Here is a 16,300-nt window from a genome sequence, read left to right as displayed (position 1 = left end):
TTTAAGTACTATGTGCAGATGTAGTCAGTTTGATGAGATCACTCTCTTGGCGTCATGTTTTTCCACGATTCTTGAAGCACAAGCACTGATAGGTTGGCATAATAATTAATAAGTCACCTCCACCTGCCAAAGAGAGAAACTGATAAAGAAACTCTTCAAGTACTAGTATTAATTTATCATTTGACCTAAATAAAACAGTGGATCCATTTATACAAGATCCCATTTTCACGGAGCGAGAAGTAGAAAGCAAAATTTATTTCTCCAAACTCGATGATTAATGCATAAAAAGCAAAATATAAACAAAAAAATGTCGTTTAGCTAGGGTGGCTATAAGAAGAACTAAAATTTTCAACTGTAATAAAATGCTCAACATACATAGAAAGCAAAAAAATAAACAAAAAATAATGTCGTTAAGTGCATTTTTTTCCAAATAAAAGAAGAAATTGAAGAGGGGATTAAAAGATGGAGAATGAGACCTTACTAATAATAGAGTCCGAAACCTAATTGTGGTATTTTTGGACTCAAGCGATCAAAATAGGTTAAAAAAAAGACTGGCACCATTATATATATAGCGAGGTTATTCACTGCGCTATACCTTAACGGTGCATTTGTCCGTTAAGGTATAACGCAGTGAATAGCCGCGCTATAGGTAGAGCGCGCATATGTACTGCACTATACATAAATGTTGGGCCCACCAATAATTTTTCTGCACTTAACTGACACACCAATAATTCATAGGGGTATAGCATGTATATTTAAGGCGCTATACATCAAATAATTGTACCCCAGACTGGTTTTTTCCTTATTTAAGGAGTTTTGGAATTTTGTAAAAATCCATTAAGGATCCTTCAAGTCTTTCGAAATCCGAAGAGCGAAAAATTAGGGTTTCATTATATTGGGGGAGGGGGGAGGTGAGGTTGTGGTGGAGAATAACTCAGTACGCTATAGTTGTTCTCCACAGTGTCATGTTAAGTTGCCACTTACAATAGAGTACGATACATTGATATCGTTGTTATGTAAAAAAATGAGTGTGAGCAAACGTTCGATGAATATTAAAGTAACCGGGAGATATCCGTATTCTGTTACTCCGCAAGGGGTTGCTTGCTATGCTGAGTTTAACATCTAAGACGATAAAACTCTGAAAGATTTTTTGAGGACTCCGGATGAACACCGAGAACTTCTTGTGATAAAAATATTGGAAATGTACGTCAAGGCGGAAAACGTTCGCAATGATGAGGTTTCGCAAAGTAGGGATATCCCTCAATCATCGGGTAGTTATTTTGGAGCAGTTTTAGTCGAACAGGTTCGGGTGAAAGAGTTTGGCCTGATCTAAACTTTTCTCCGGGGGCGAATAAGGAGTGAGGAAATAGTTTCTCCCCTAGTTTACATAATCCACAAGCCGAGTGGTAAACTTCAATTTTCCTTTGTATTATGATGTTTATTTTTATGAATTGAATTTGTATTAATACTCATATATTCCACAGGGGGTACCAGTCAGATATGAATTTTACAAGTTATGAACCAACGACCAGTTGGAATATACCTAGTTTTGGTGTGTTGGATCATGGTGGTCTATCCGGAAGTCATCATCAACAGGATATTGTGCATCATGGGATATCAACACATTATGATTTGTAAGTAAAGTGATAAAGTGTATATGTAAAGTTTGGATGAATTTGAGAAACTTATTATTTTATTAGTTGTGTAGTGAAAACGAGCAACTTAAAGGTCCTATCCTTACTCAATTTCCCGAAGACGATATATTTAATCGGGATCTGGCAGATGCGCAGAGTCAGGAATAGAATAGTGATTATGACAACAATGTTGATGAGTCTGGAGATGACACACCCTTCCCCGATGAGGTTGATGATGATGAGGACGAGAATGCTGAACCTGATTTGATGAGAGAGCATGCTCCACCTCCCGTTAGACCAAGAGTGTACGAGTCCCATGTGCCGTTTCATTCAAGGGAAATTCCCTACCTTGATCATTTTCCAAGTATACTGAATGTGGATGCCCTCACAAGGGATCTTGACGAAATTCGGACAACAATGTGGGATGAATCTAGAGCAACGGTGCTGTCAAAGGGCATGCTTTTTGCTGATAAAGCATGCCTAAGCAAGGCGCTGCAAATGTACAACATAAAAGAGTGTCGTGAGATCGTGGTTCATGAGTCATCTTCGGAAGTATACAAGGTTATTTGTCGTAGATGGTTTCAAGGTTGTAATTGGATGCTGCGTGCGAGGAAGCTGAAAACAAATATGTGGGTTGTGGGTAAATACATTGGCACCCACAATTGTTAAATGGACACATTCAGTGGGAATCATTTTAACTCGAATGTTGACTTGATTTCTCTTGTCTTGATTCCACACATTGAAGCATCCATAAGGTACAATATCAAAGAGTGTATAATTACGAGCGCAAAACACACACTTAAATTATGCTCGCTAGTCAAAGATACTATAGTATAATTATCGTCTCCACAGGGATTGGATTTAAATCGTATTCTCGTAGTTCGTTAGCTCGATTGCTATCCAGGAGGATCAACAATGGATATTTATACAATTAAGAATTGAAACTAAATAAGAACCTAAACTATTGACTAATGACAATCTCAACAAAGGTAAGCAAGGAAGTTATCAATGGGAGAAAATATGGGTTGATAGGATAGGTACAAGATAATTTTTCGAAATCTAACTCTAGATAATTCACTTTTAATGTTTAAGTGAATCTCTCTAATTCACTTAATTATTAGTACAAATGTTTAGTAGAAACTCCTCTCTCGATTACGTTTCAACATCATAATATGAACCAATTTAAGCTCGGTGAAGATATGCAAGAATTCGTAATGGATTGGTCTTTAGGAGAACCTCTTTCGATTATCCTCGTAACTAGGTTTAATCAAGGATTCAACTAGCCTCTTTCTATTACTTAGAAGAATCTACGAACTCAACCAACAACATAGTGCAAGTATATCACAAATTATGCCTCTTTCGATTACAAGAACAAGTGAACATAGATGCAATAATTAAATCTTCCAAAAACGATTTAAATACATAAACATAGAGATATAATCCACAAACAACCATCAATACACCAAATCCATCAAAACTCAAATGGTTCAACTCCATAGACATGGAGGAGTTCTTCACAAATGAAACAAAAATAGAGGAAAACATAAATACAATCCAAACCTGGATTTGAGTGAGGAAGAAAAGATGAAATCCTTGTGTTCTTACTTCTCCTTTTTCTCGTAAGCTTCCCAAGGTCTAAGGTATGTCAAAAGTCCTTCTAAAATGGTGTTTTGGGGTATTTAATCCGCCCCCAAAATAAACGGATGAAACTACCCTTTTCTTAGCGAACTAGAACTTTTCCCAAACAGGACATGCGCGGTCGCGCACCTAGGGACCTACTCGCGCACTTGGTCGCACATTTTGCACAACGTTCTGCCCCAAGTGTATGCCTAGTGCATGAACGCACACTTGGTCGCACACCTGGGTGGCATCAGTTGGGAATTTGGGAAAGTGTAAAACATGAAAGTTGTAGCCCTTTTAAATAGCTTTCCAACGATATATTGTGGAGCCCAAATGGATTTCTGAGCTAAAGGGTATATGCATTTTACTGGATAATGCCCAGTATGCCTGCTCGATTCTTCGTTGCGTTCTTAAAGTGCACTATCATCCGTTGATCCCCGAACACGATCCCAACTTAATCCTTGGGCTTTTACTCAGACTTTAAAGCTCCAGAATAGCATGAATTCATTCCACAACATCTACATAGATCAGAATCACTCCTACAAGGCATATGTCATGACCCAAACTCCCTCCGTGAAACGTCGTGACAACACCTAGTCTCTACGACTAGGTAAGCCTAACAATTTACGGAAAATAACAAAAAAACGAAAGTAAAACATTAACAACTAACTGCAGCAGGTAACTAAATAACTGGTAGCAATGACGCTCGGTATGTACAATAACCAACACTTTAGTAATACACATTATTCCCAAAACCTAGAACATCATAAGTTACAAGGTACATAAGGAAAACTAGTATCTCTATACACCAAAGTCTAATAAAAGAAATACAGAAGATAATTGACATAGGGGAGAATAAGGGGGACTTCGAGGTCTGCAGACGCGACATATATAATTTGAAGACTCCAACTGTCACTGCTCACTGATGACGTGGCTGATAAGGAGCACCTGGATCTGCACACAAAACATATGCAGAAGTATAGCATGAGTACACCACAACGGTACTCAGTAAGTGCCAAGCCTAACCTCGGTCGAGTAATGACGAGGTCAGGTCAGGGCCCACCGGTATATAATAAATAGAGCAGGAGAATGTAGCAATATAATAAGAGACTGGAATTTAACAAAAAGGAAAATATAGCAAAATAAAAGTACAGTACACAGGGTTAAGCAGTAGGGGATCTCCCGAGTTACTATCTCGTAGTCCCAAAGTAAATATGCAAAGAGAACTCCCGAGGTACCGCCTCGTAGTTTTAAAAGTAAATATGCAGGGAGAACTCCCGAGGTACCGCCTCGTAGTCTCAAAAGTAAATATGGAGGGAGAACTCCCGAGGTACCACCTCGTAGTCTCAAAAGTAAACACACAGCTCAAACCGATAAATACAATAATTAACAACAAGAATTCTACAGTTAAGACTGATAAAGATCAAGGAAAAGCAGGAAATCAATTAGGCATGCTGCACAGAGTTCAAATGAGCAGTTAAAGTATGTAGACATGGGATATTAGACTAAACACGATAACTACACATGCTGGTATAAATCAATTAAGATGAAAACAGGTCACTACTCGGTAAAAATCGGGTTTTACAACAAATAGCTTATGTACACACTCGTCACCTCACGTACACGACGCTCACATATCACAACAGTACCAAATCCTAAGGGAATTTTCCTCACACAAGGTTAGGTAAGCCATTTATCTCGAACCAAGCTCAAATCAATCCGTAAGAATGCTTTTTCCTCGATTGTCCGACTCCGAATGACCCAAATCTAGCCGAACACAATTACATTTCATAAATACAACTATGATAGACTAAGCTAATTAATGAAATCAAGAGTTTAACAAGAATTTCGAAAATCACCCTAAAAGGCCTCCCTAGGCCCATGTCTCGGAATCGGGTAAAAGTCACAAAATATGAACACCCATTACTCACGAGTTCACTCATACCAAAATTATCCAAATCCGATATCAAAATCCCAATCAAAACTCAAAAACTTAGTTGAAGAACTTCTCCCATTTTCCTCCAAATTTCTCAAATATATTCCTTAATTGAATGATGAAATCAACTATACATTAGTGGAATATAACCATAAATGAGTTAAGAATCATTACCCCAAAGTTCTCTCTGAAAAATCCTTGAATTATCGCCTCAATCCGAGCTCTCAAAGTCCTAAAATTGAAATTGGGATAAAACCCTCGAACTTGGCCCTTTTCTGCCTAAAGATTTCGCTTCTGCGGGCTTCCAGTCGCACCTGCGAAGCCACACCTGCTGAATTTCCTTCTCAGGTGCGGAAATGACTTAAGAGGGCTGGGTCTTCTTCTGCGATAAAAGGGCCGCACCTGCGAGTGTGCGCCTGCGAACTACTGTCCGCTTCTGCGGTCTTCTCCGCTCATGCTGTTCCATAAGCGTATCCGCGGGCATCGCAGATGCGGCATTTTTCTCGCACCTGTGACCCCTGACCACATATCCCAAATCCGCTTCTACGCTTGACCTCACACACGTGTGATCCCGCACCTACGGGCTCCCCACCGTAGGTGCGACAACATCAGAAGCCTGAAGGCTTCAGTAATAAACACAAGTCCCATTTCGATCCGTTAAGTATCCGAAATCAACCCGAGGCCCCCGAGACCTCAACCAAACATACTGACAAGTCCTAAAACACCATACAAACATAGTCGAGCCCTCAATTCACATCAAAAAACGCTAAAGACACGAATTGCCTTCCAATTCAAACTTTATGAACTTTGAAACTTCAAACTTCCACAACCGATGCCGAAACCTATCAAACCACGCCCGATTGACCTCAAATTTTGCACACAAGTCATATTCGACATTACGGACATATTCTAACTTCCAGAATCAGAATCTGACCCCGATATCAAAAAGTTCACTGCCGGTCAAACTTTCCAAAAATTCAACTTTCGCCATTTCAAGCCTAATTTAGCAACAGATCTCCAAAACATAATCCGAATACGCTCCTAGTCCAAAATCACCTGAAGGAGCTAACGAAACCGACGAAACTCCATTCCTGAGTCGTCTTCACACAGTTCCAACTACGATAAAAAATCCTAGAACTTAAGTTTCGTTTTAGGGACTAAGTGTCCCAAATCACCCCGAAACCACAAACAGAACCTCCCGACAAGTCACATAAGCATAAAAAGATACGGGGGAAGCAATAAATAGGGGATCAGGGCTATTACTCTCAAAATGACCGGCCGGTCGTTACATCCTCATGCTCTTATAATAATCGTTCGTCCTCGAGTAGATGAGGATAAAGGCTACGCATATCATGCTCAGTCTCCCAAGTCGCCTCCTCGACCGACTAACCCCTCCACTGAACCTTCATTTTGATGTTGTTCGATGTGATTTGAGGCCTCGAGTAGGTCCGTGTTATGTTATGGGACTGGATGGTGTGATTGGACGGGGTCCTGAGGGGCTCGGGTGAGTTTCGGGGTGGTTTCGGACCATTTCTAGGCCATTTATAGCTGCTGGTTTTTGGCTACAGCAGTGTGCTATGCGATCGCGTGGAATTGGCCGCGATCGCGAAGCACAAAATGGGGGAAAATGGCCAGTGAATCGCGATCGCGTAGAGGAAATCTTTTGCTGCACTGATACGAGGAAATCTTCTGCTGCACTAACCCGACTTTGGAAGCTTATATCTCGCAATCTATAAAGAATTTGGAGATGAACCAAAAATGGCAGTTGTAGCACTTTGTGTCTAGTTTTCAGAAAGGTAAAACGTTTGTCATTTTGAGTTGTGTACAAAAGGTTATGATAGATATACTACAGGCTATCCGCGAAGAGTTTTGAAATCTCTGTTGCATAGGGATGAGTTTGGAAGCTTATATCTCAAAATATATAAGGAATTTGGAGATGAGCAACAAAAGAAAGTTATAGTCCTTGGAATCCAGTTTTCATAAAGTTAACCATTTATCATTTGGAGGTTTGTACAAAACGTTATGACCATTATACTAGAGACTGTCCGGAAGAGTTGGGGAGTTTGTTCTTCGCGATCGCAATTGGTTTTCCGCTATCGCGAAAAGCAATTTTGGGGCTGAAAAATTTTGTGCTTCGCGATCGCGAAGCATTTTCCGTGATCGCGAAGAGTAAATACCTGGGCAGTAGCTATATTTTGAGATTTCAGCCATTTTTAATATATTTGGAGCGATGGAGCTCGGATTAATGCGATTTTTGAGGCGAGTTTTACCATATGGATTGGGGTAAGTGTTCTATATCCTAAAGTGATTATAATTCATGATTATATGGTTATATTCATCATTTATTTCAGATTTCAATGGAAGAAATCAAGAATTTTGCAAAATCTTCCAAAAACGAAAATTTAAGATTTGGAGGTCGAGTTGTTATCGAAATTTGATAAAATTGGTATGGTTGAACTTGTATCAGAATAGGTGTTCGGATTTCATGAAAATTATATCGGGTTTCGAGGGGCGGGTCCCGCGTTGACTTTTGTTGACTTTTTGGAATAAATTTTTAAGTCGACGTATTATTATCCGGAATTATTTCCGATGAATTTTAATGGAGTTATACAATTAATTTTGATAGATTTGGGCGGTCTGATGGTCAATTCAAGAAAGGATGCGATTTTGGAATATCGGCATAATTTTAAAAAGATAAGTGTCTTGCTTAACCTCGAGTGGGGGAAATACCCCTTAGGCATCGAGTCTTATGTGCCATTTGTGAACTGTGAAGCCGAGTACGCGAGGTGACGAGTACGTACTCGGGCTTATATGTGCAAAGTTTATTGGTTTAAAGTTTTAGGCATTCTTATGTATTAAAATAGATAATTGTTGGCATTAGTAAATCTTTGAATTATCACGCCTCATTCCTTATTTGTCAAATTTGTATTTTATATAATAAATTTAGTGTTATTGTCACTTGTATTTTTCGTGAATTCCGTGTATTTATTGATTTGATATTTTCTTGGAATTAAATCCATGATGGAACCCTTATCTGCAAATATTTATTAATAAGTTTAAATTGAGGAGTTAATATAATTATCAAGAATTTGGAATAATGAAGGTGTTGCCCTATATTGAGTATTTTTCACCTCTGTTGATTGTTTTGAGGTTTATTATACGTTGTGTTGAGCCTTGGGCTATTTGTTGACAAATTTATTGATTCTGCTACATATTTGGAATTTGGTTGTGGTCAGTGGAAATTGCGATATGAATTGTTGTATTGTGTTGTGGTATAAACACTCTCCTTGATGTTATTTATGCTTCCTACCTTGCTTGTTAATGATATACATGTACTTGGTAAGGAAGAGTGTAAAGCACGAAGGGTGATGCCGTACCATTTGAGAGTGTAAAGCACAAAGGGTGATGCCGTGCCATTTGAGAGTGTAAAGCACGAAGGGTGATGTCGTGCCATTGAGAGTGTAAAGCACGAAGGGTGATGCCGTGCTATTTTATTTATATTATCAGGTGAGGATGAGAGTAAAAGCACGAAGGGTGATGCCACGCAATTATTTTTATGTTATCATATATTCATGGCACGAAGGGTGTTTCCGTGCAGGCGAGGGCGAGAGACATATATTATATTGTGATATCGTTTTGTTGTGTATACATTCATGCCTTTATCTTGAGATGTTATTGTGCACCTATATTTTCTGTGTGACTTGTAATCGTTGTCGCTTCATGTGTGCCATCACGACGCCTGTGGTGGGATCTTGAGTCGTGACAAGAATAGTCGAATTTGGACATCGTATGAGGAAGTTATGCTCATTTTAGTGTCAGGGAATAGAGTTGGTGTTGGTGCTTCGCAGATGCAAAGTTGGGTCCGCATCTGCACCCCCGCAGGTGCAAAAATTGGTCCGTAAAAGCGTATATTACAGCTGAAAATGCGCAGGTGCGGATGTTTTGTCGCAAAAGCGAAAATCCCTCGGTATAAAAATCAGACCGTGTTATTTTGGTATTTTGGGCATATCTTGAGTTCTAAAGCTCCGTTTGAGGTGATTTTCACGGCGTTGTTCTCGTATCAACAAGGGGGTAAATATCTGACCTTTTAGTTTGATGTTTCTCTATTATTATTTCCGTTGGTTATTATTTTTATTCGTATTTGAATTGTAAAAATTGAGATTTTGAGCCCCAAAGTTGAAAAAAGGTAAATCCATGATTTGAGGGTCGATTCATGGATGAAATTGGATGATTTTCTGGATATAGACCATATGAGTTATGAGTAATATTTATTTTCAAAACTTTTCGGAATCCGAGCATGTGAGTCGATTTTATTGACTTTTCGAGCGGAGTTTGGGATTGTTATAAATTGATTTATTATGAGTACTAGAGTATATTTTTATTGGTTTGCACATTATTTGACTAGTTTTGTAGCGACGGACATTGATTTGAGGTGTTAGAGTGGCGTTGGAGCCGGTTATGGAACTTCAGAGCGAGGTAAGTCTCTTGTCTAACCTTGTGAGGGGGAAACCACCCCTAGGTGATGTAATTGTTATGTGCTACTAGTTGTGGGTGCTACGTACGTACGAGGTGATGAGAGTTCGTACGTAGATATATTCATGTTATTGTTCGGGTAGACTTAGGGTCACACCATGCTATAACTGTGCTATTTGAACAGTCTCTTGCCTATTAAATTCCTTTATTTTTTTTGTTACGACTTGAGACTAGACTTGTGTAGAGTGGTAGACTCGTTACTGTAGAGATCAGACGAACTTTATGAATTGCCACAAAATAATTGTACTCCTACGAATTTCCCCCGCGTTACGCATTCTCATCGAAGGGCTTTCCCCAAAGCTTTCCTAAAACTCGCATGTCCCTTCATGAGTAGGGTCAAGGACCCATCAAATATTTCTTATTCTAATGGGATCGGGCCGTTCGCCTCGGCAAGATAGATACATCTATGGTTCGTGCTCTTCGACCCTCGGCAGTGCGCACACTTTATGGGATCGGGTTGTGCACCTCGGCAGGATTATGTACCACACTCTCATGGGAGCGGGTCGTTCGCCTTGGAAATATATATAATAGATGTATCTATGGTTATATACCAGATGATAATGGGATCGGGCCGTTCGCCTCGGCAAGATAGATATATCTATGGTTCGTGCTCTTCGACCCTCGGCAGTGCGCACACTTTATGGGATCGGGTTGTGCACCTCGGCAGGATTATGTACCACACTCTCATGGGAGCGGGTCGTTCGCCTTGACAATATATATAATAGATGTATCTATGGTTATATACCAGATGATAATGGGATCGGGCCGTACGCCTTGACATTTCTATAAAATTCCTTCTATGGAATCGTGCGTATTAATTGTACAAAAGGCCAGTGTATCTGGGAGTTTTCCTTATTTGAATTATGGCGACCCATCTGGTGAGGTCCATTATATATATATATATAAGAGGGAGGAGGTGACTGCTAATCGAGAGTTGAGTTTATTGTTGAGAGGAAGATTGTACCACATATTTATATTTGTTTAATTCGCGCATTTATTCTGCCCCATATATGTTTTACTTCTTACTGTATTTGCCTTATTGGACCACTAGTAAGCGTTAATGTTGACCCATCGTCACTACTTCTCTGGGGTTAGGCTAGATACTTACTGGGTACTCGTTGATTTACGTACTCATGCTACACTTGATGCATATTTTTTTGCAGGTACTTATATGTCTGGTGGTCTTCTGGGTGCAGAGGCGCGGATGTTGCGGGGACTTACCGTGAGCTGCATTTTATGTTACAATCTGCAACCTACAGAGTCTCCATCAGAGTTATTTATACTCTCATGTCTAATTTGTATTCCAGACAGAGGTTGAATTATATTATATTTCCTAGTTGATGCTCATGTACTTGTGACACCGGGTTTTGGGGGTGCTTGTGGGTGGTTCATTGTTGTAGTCGTGAACATATTATCAGTTACCATGTAAAATTCTATTTCTTACTAATTTATTGATGAAATTTTGATTTCAAAAATATTAAAATGAGTAATTTAGTTAATCATCCACTGTTGGCTTGCCTGACGGGGGTGTTAGGCGCCATCACAACCTCTAGTGGATTTTGGGTCCTAAATTGAATATATATTTATATACATACACATACACACATATATAGACACACACACACACACACACACATACACATATATATCCCCACACATGACATTTTGTTTTCATTGGTATACCGAAATCGGTCAGTATTATTGGTAAAAATGGTCAAACACACACACACACACATACACACACACATACACACACACACACACACATATACTTACACACATATACTTTTAAAACATTTGCCTCTGTGGGCATCATCATCATTATATCTACCCGGCCACAATACACACACACACACACGCATATATATATATATATATATATATATATATATATATATATATATATATATATATATATATATGTGTGTGTGTGTGTGTGTGTGTGTGTGTGTGTGTGTGTGTGTGTGTGTTATAACCCGAAATTCTCACCTTCGGTACCGTGATGGCGCCTAACATTTCACTTGCTAGGCAAGCCAACGTTAGAATAATTTAAACCATTTTTTAAATAATTTTAGATTTCTTAATAACAAAGAAACAAGTGCGGAAATAAAGTCTGAAATAAAGTGAATAATCTATAATAATAGCGATGTCTAAATACCATCCTAGAACTGGAGTCACAAGTGCACGAGCTTCTAGAATAATACAAATAAGGGTCTGAATAAAATAAAGTTGTCTGAAAGAAAGCACACAACTAAAATATAGTAGAAGGGGACTTCAGAACTGCGAACGCCGTGCTACTATACCTCAAGTCTCCACTGGTAGCTGAATCCGAGCACAATCTACAATACGCTGCTAGGACCAACTCCGGAATCTGCACAAGAAGTGCAGAGTATAGTATGAGTATAACCGATCCTATGTATTCTATAAGTGTTGAGCGTAACTTCGACGAAGCAGTGACGAGGCTAAGGCAGGTCACTTACATTGACCTATACGCAATAATAGTAATAACAACAACAATAGAAATAAAACAAGTAACTCATTTCAACAGTTGAAGCCAACTCGGTAGTCATAACCAACTATTATTTCAATCAATTTCCATTGCAGCGTGCAACCCGCTACAACAATATAAACATAAAATATAATCTGTTGAGGCGTGCAACCCGATCCCCCAATATATTCCTTTTCATTTCCGTTGCTGCGTGGAACCCGCTCCAACAATATAATTTAACAACTATTATATATATAAAACAAACTCCAATAAATACCACATTTAGTAAGAAATTATTAGGAAATAATGCACATAATATTTATAAATTATTTAGGAACAAGTAATGAGAAGTAGCATTTAATTGTGGAAATTAAGGAGAAAATAGGCAATTTAATTTCTAATATACTAAATGTCAAGTAACAATTAAGTCACATAAGTGAAATAACATATAACAATTATAGCATGGATTCAAGGCATAATATCTAGCAAGGAATATGAGAGAAACAATTAATATAATAAATAATTCATGTCTTAAAATAATTTATGATTTCAAATAATTATGCAAACAATTAATTTGACAACGTATAGATACTCGTCACCTCGCCTATACGTCGTTCACATGAATTTCATATAACAAATCATTCAAGGGTTCTATTCCCTCAAGTCAAGGTTAACCACGACACTTACCTCGCTTCACAACCAAATTCAAGATTCCAATAAACCCTTGCCTCGCGAATTAGTGTCTGAAAGCCTCAAATATAGTCATAAACAATTCAATATACTCAATACAAATCGTAGAAATTAATTCCATATGAATTTACTAATTTTCCGGATTAAAATCCGAAATTCATTTTAAAAATCGGTAGTGGAACTCATGTCTCGAATCCCAGAAAAACTCACAAAATCTGAACACTCGTTCTGATACGAGTTCAACCATACAAACATTATCGAATTCCGACATCGGATTGACCTTCAAATCTTCATTTTAAATTTTTGGAAGATTTTATAAAAATCTGATTTTTCTTCCATAAATTCACGGATTCATGATGTAAATGAGTATTGAATCATAAAATATAATCAATATAGGATAAGGAACACTTACCCCAATGTTTTCCCGTGAAAATCGCCCAAAAGTCGTTTTACCCGAGCTCGAAATCGTGAGAAGTAACTAATGGGATGAAATCCCATTTCGAGAACTTAAGTTCTGTTGACCAGTTATTTACCCTATGCGATCACGGCCAAACTCCTGCGATCGTGAAGCACAAAAATTTTCCAGCATTCTTTTACTCTATGCGATCGCGACCATTCTCCCGCGATCGCGAAGAACAAATTTTTCCAACAGCCTTCTCCAACACTTTCGGACAGCCTCTAGTATAATAGTTATAACCTTTTGTACAAAACTCCAAATAAGAAATGGTTTATATTTCTGAAAACTAGACACTAAGGTCTACAATTTTCATGTTTTGGTCATCTCCTAATTCCTTATACATTTTGAGATATAAGATATAAACTTCCAAAGTCAGCCCTGTGCAACAGAGATTTCCAAACTCTTCTCGGACAGACTAAAGTGTAGCCACCATAACATTTTGTACACAACTCCAAATAACAAATGGTTTAACTTTCTGAAAACTAGACACAAATAGCTACAACTTTCATTTTTGGATCATCTCCAAATTCCTTATAGATTGCGAGATATGAGCCTCTAAAGTCGGGTTAGTGCAACAGAAGTTTCCTCTACGCGATCGCGAAAAATCATCCGCGATCGCGAAGCACTGGTCAATTTCTCCCATTTTACTCATCGCGATCACGGACAATTACCTACTATTGCATTGCACACTGCTGTAGCCAAAAACCAGCAGCTAAAAATGGCCTAGAAATGGTCTGAAACCACCCTGAAACTCACTCGAGCCCCTCGGGACCCTGTCCGAATATTCCAAAAAAGTCCTGAAACACAATATATCCTTACTCGGGGTTTCAAATCATGCCAAACACCATCGAAATTACAATTCACACCTCGATTCAGACTTATGAGTTTCAAACTTATGAGTTTCAAACTTTTCAATTTACAAAACTTGTGCCGAAACATGTTAAATGAATCTGGAATGATATCAAATTTGACACCCAAGTCATAAATGACATAACAGAGCTATTCCAATTTTTGGAATCTCAATCCGAGTCGAATAACAATAAAGTCAACTCCGCAATCAAACTTTGGAAATCTTTAGCCTTTATATTTCTAGTTTTTCGTTAAATGGCGATAATTTGAGCTAGGGACCTCCAAATTCAATTTCGGGCATATGCCCAAGTCCCAAATCACGATACCGACCTACCGGAGCTGTCAAAATAATGATCCGGGTCCGTTTGCTAAAACTGTTGACCAAAGTCAACTTAAGTGAGTTTTAAAGCTCTATTTTGTATTTTAATTCATTTTTCACATAAAAACTTTCCGAAAAATTATACGGACTACGCACGCAAGTCGAAGAATAATGAATAGTGCTATTTGAGGTCTCATAACATAGAAATAATTTATTAAATTTAAAAATGACATATTGAACCATCAAATTCTCCACCTCTAAAACAAACATTCGTCCTCGAACGAAATTAGAAAATTACCTAAGCTGGTGAAAAAGGTGTAGATATCTACTCCGCATGTCCGACTCGGACTCCTAGGTAGCTGTCTCAATCGACTGACCTTTCCATTGCACCTGAACTGAAGGATAACTCTTAGACCTCAAATGTCGGACTTGTCGGGCTAGAATAGCTACCGACTCCTCTTCATAAGTCAAATCCTTGTCCAATTGGACTGAGCTGAAATCTAATACATGGGACGGATCACCATGATATTTCCGTAGCATAGACATAGGGAACACCGGATGAACTTCTGATAAACAAGGTGGTAGCACAAGCATGTAGGCTACTTCACCCACCCTTTCAAGAATTTCAAAGGGCTCGATATACCTAGGTCTCAATTTGCCCTTCTATCCGAATCTTATTACGCCCTTCATAGATGAAACCCGGGGCAATACTCTTTCTCCCACCATGAATGCAATATCATGAACTTTACAGTCGGCATAAATCTTTTGCCTTAGACTGAGCTGTGCGAAGTCGATCCTGAATAATCTTGATCTTATCCAAGGCATCGTGCACCGAATCGGTACCCAACAACCGAGCCTCTCCCCGTTCAAACTAGCCAATAGGCGAACGACATCGTCTCCCGTATAATGATTCATATGGAGCCATCTGAATGCCAGACTGATAGATGTTATTATATACAAACTCCGCAAGTGGCAAGAACTAATCCCAAGAACCTCCAAAGTCTATAACACAAGCGCGAAACATATCTTCCAATATTTGAATAATGCGCTCTGACTGTCCGTCTATCTGTGGATGAAATGTTGTACTCAATTCAACCCGCGTGCCTAACTCACGTTGTACCCCCTCCAAAAGTGTGAGGTAAACTATGTACCTCGATCTAAAATAATAGACACAGGCACACCGTGAAGGCAGACAATCTCACAAATGTAAATTTCAGCTAACCGCTCTGAAGAATAGGTAACTGCCACTGGAATGAAATATGCTGACTTGGTCAACCTATCCACAATGACCCAAACTGCGTCGAATTTTCTCTGAATCCGTGGGAGCCCAACAACAAAATCCATAGTGATACGCTCCCACTTTCACTCAGGAATTTCTAACTTCTGAAGCAAACCACCAGGTCTCTGATGCTCGTACTTGACTTGTTGACAATTTAGACACTGATCTACATATGCCACTATATCCTTTTTCATTATCCTCCACCAATAATATTGCCGCAAATCTTGATACATTTTGGCGGCACCTGGATGAATAGAATACCTAAAACTATATGCCTCTTCAAGAATAAATTCACGAAGCCCATCCACATTAGGCACACAAATACGACCCTACATCCGCATAACTCCATCTTCCCCTACAACAACCTGTTTGGCACTACCGTGTCCTTAAGGACAAGGAAATGAGGATCATCATACTATTGCTGTCTAATATGCTCATATAAAGAAGACCGAGTAACTGTACAAGCTAGAAACCGACTTGGCTCTAAAACATCCA

The sequence above is a fragment of the Nicotiana tabacum genome, chromosome 23 (assembly GCF_000715075.1).
Source record: "Nicotiana tabacum cultivar K326 chromosome 23, ASM71507v2, whole genome shotgun sequence".
Taxonomy (NCBI): Eukaryota; Viridiplantae; Streptophyta; class Magnoliopsida; order Solanales; family Solanaceae; genus Nicotiana; species Nicotiana tabacum.
This window is presented reverse-complemented; position numbering follows the sequence as displayed.